Genomic DNA, 3,581 nt, shown 5'->3' on the forward strand with positions numbered 1-3,581 from the left:
TTGCGATAGCACAGCAGCAGCTATGCGACGAGCGCATGGGCTGCGCGCACATGGCCAGCAATGGCTGTGTGCGTACGGCCCATGGGCGTGCAACGCGTAGGGTGTTTGCGTTACGATTAGATCGTTTTGAATGTTTAATTTGAAAATTTCCATTCACGTAATTTTAATTAATTTTAAAATTAATAATTTGAATTAATTTCTTGGATTTTAATTTTGAATATTATAATTATAATAAATGGAATTTATTCTAATTATTTTACTAAAATTAAAATCATGAATTAATTTAAATGCGACTGAAATTAAATTAAATTTTTGGATTCAATTATAAATTTATATGAGCTTTAAATTTTAATTAAATTTGTATGTTTCCGGTTAGACTAGAAATACAATTTTATGTTTAAAATTGGTAAAGCATATGAATTTATTGGTTTAAGTGGGAGCGCCTTTTAGTCATAAACTCTTGATTAGGTCTACAAATCCTTAAGGTTAAAACAACTCGATTAGAATTAATAAGGACTGAATAATTGGTAGATTATTGGTGCCCTTGATTAATTGCTGCAAATGTTTACGTGATGCATAATGTGTTTTACTAACCAGCTATGTGGGCCATTCATGATAATGAATGGGTGAATGGTATATATTGTATATGTACTGTTTTGCAGGTTATGAAGTGACTAGTATGGCCCAAATAGGATAGAAAATATGGTCTGCGTACCATTAATTTGAATGTAATTGGTCTAAAGCACCAAAGTTATTTTTCAATTCAAATATGGTCTGCGTACCATCAAATAGTTGTAATTAGTTATAGCTTATCCTATTTGAAGAAAATGGTGCCTCCCACGGAGATTTTCAAGACGGACTTTGAAGTCAAAGCTTCAAGATGAAGTCGGGCCATACTAGATCACAAATATCTTATGCATGTTTTAAGTTATTTATTGTTTTAAATATGTCTTAAAATGCATGAGATCAAAAGCTTGATTATGTTGCATGATTAAGGATTTTAGTTCACTTAAAATCTAACCAACATAGTAAGAGCCTTAAGTTCCAAACTTAAAAATTGAGTTAAAAGGTGCCATGCCAAAATATACACTTGCTTGGATATCCTTTACATCAATCTAGTAATAGTTTTCGCTCAGCGAGGTGTTACTTATTGGTCCTAAAGGGGCAAGGTACACAAATAATTGTGAGTACATGTTAGTTTTGGTGAAACTCAACGATATAAGTAAGGAGTCCTTTTATGTCGTGGCAAATTCGATAGGTTTACCTAATAAGTTCTTAGACGTACCTATCAACCAAGAATAGTTTCTAGACTATTAGCAAAAGGCTTTTGCTTACCTAAGATGTTCTAGGATTAAGTCGACAAACTGTGCTTAGTTCTTCAATGATTTTAGGATCTTGGAATCATTTTATTCACACCTGCCGGAACACATAACTTGAATAAAATGCTTAATAAACATTGAATTATGCATGTATGCTAGAATTTAAGTTTATTAAGAGAAACTGTGAATGGTTATTTATTTGTTTATTCTTTTCAATTGTAGTTTTTAATATGGCAAACAACAATTCATTCAACATTCGATCAATTCTCGAAAAGGAGAAGTTGAACGGGAAAAACTTCCTTGACTGGCAAAGGAACTTGCAAATAGTTCTTATGCAGGAAGAAAAGGAGTATGTCCTAGATGAGGCGATGCCCGAAGCTCCAGGCGACGGGGTCACTCAGGCAGCCCTCAATCGTTGGATTGATGCCAACAAGGATGTGAAATGTCTAATGCTCGCCACCATGAGTGCGGATCTGCAGAAAACGTTCATCAACTCAGATGCTTTCACAATCATCAGTGAGTTGAAGAACATGTTCCAAGATCTGGCTCGAGTCGAAAGATTCGAGACTCATAGGCAAATTCTTGAGACCAAGCTTAAGAAAGGCGAGCCCGTAAGTCCACATGTTCTCAAAATGATTGGACTCATTGAGAATATGAGTCGGCTGGATCAGCAATTTTCTCAGGAAATGGCTATAGACACCATCCTCCATTCTCTTCATAGCGGGTATGATCAGTTCAAACTGAACTACAGTATGAATAGTCTGGACAAAACGCTCACTGAGCTTCACGGTATGCTGAAGACCGCTGAAAAGACGCTCAAAAGTGATAAGCAGGATGTGCTTATGGTGCGTGGGGGCAAGTTCAAGAAATCTGGAAAGAAGAGGAATGCTAAGAAAGGTGGCAACAAGGCCAGCCCAACTAAGCAAACTGGTGCCAAATCTGCAAAGAGGAAGGTCAGTCAACCCACTTCTGAATCCGAATGCTTCTACTGCAAGAAGAAGGGGCATTGGAAGAGAGATTGCTTGAAGCTAAAGGAAGATCAGAAGAACGGAACAGTCGTTCCATCTTCAGGTATTTTCGTTATAGACTGTATACTTGCTAATTCAACTTCTTGGGTATTAGATACAGGTTGTGGCTCACACTTATGTTCCAATCCACAGGGACTAAGAAGAAGTAGAAAGTTAAGCAAGGGTGAAGTCGACCTACGAGTGGGAAATGGAGCACGGATTGCTGCATTAGCTGTAGGAACTTACTATTTGTCGTTGCCCTCCGGGCTAGTTTTGGAACTGGAAGAATGTTTCCATGTTCCAAGTCTTACTAAAAACATCATTTCAGTTTCTTGCTTAGATGCTAAGGGATTTTCCTTTATAATAAAAGACAATAGTTGTTCGTTTTATTTTAAAGAGATGTTTTATGGATCTGCTAGATTAGTCAATGGACTTTATTTATTAGATCACGACAAACAAGTATATAACATAAATACCAAAAAGGCCAAAAAGGATGATTCAGATCTCACCTATCTGTGGCATTGTCGATTAGGCCATATAAACTTGAAACGCTTAGAAAGACTTCAAAGGGAAGGAATTCTAGAACCATTTGACTTAGAGGATTATGGTAAATGCGAATCATGTTTACTTGGCAAAATGACAAAGCAACCTTTCTCTAAAGTTGGAGAAAGAGCAAATGAACTATTGGGTTTAATCCATACAGATGTATGTGGACCAATGAGTACAAATGCTAGAGGTGGTTTCAGCTACTTTATCACTTTCACTGATGACTTCAGTAGGTATGGTTATGTCTACCTAATGAAGCATAAGTCTGAATCCTTTGACAAATTCAAGGAATTTCAGAGTGAAGTAGAGAATCAATTAGGCAAGAAGATTAAAGCACTGCGGTCTGACAGAGGCGGTGAATATCTGAGCTATGAATTTGATGACCATCTGAAAGAATGTGGAATTCTATCAGAATTGACTCCTCCTGGAACACCACAATGGAACGGTGTGTCAGAACGGAGGAACAGAACCTTGCTAGACATGGTCAGGTCAATGATGGGTCAGGCCGAACTTCCATTAGAATTTTGGGGACATGCACTAAATACAGCTGCACTCACTATAAATAGAGCTCCGTCTAAAGCTGTCGAAAAGACTCCATACGAATTATGGTTTGGAAAGCCTCCAAATGTGTCTTTTCTTAAGATTTGGGGATGTGAAGTTTACGTCAAACGATTAATTTCAGACAAACTTCATCCAAAATCTGACAAAT

The sequence above is a fragment of the Spinacia oleracea genome, chromosome 1 (assembly GCF_020520425.1).
Source record: "Spinacia oleracea cultivar Varoflay chromosome 1, BTI_SOV_V1, whole genome shotgun sequence".
NCBI classification, from domain to species: domain Eukaryota; kingdom Viridiplantae; phylum Streptophyta; class Magnoliopsida; order Caryophyllales; family Amaranthaceae; genus Spinacia; species Spinacia oleracea.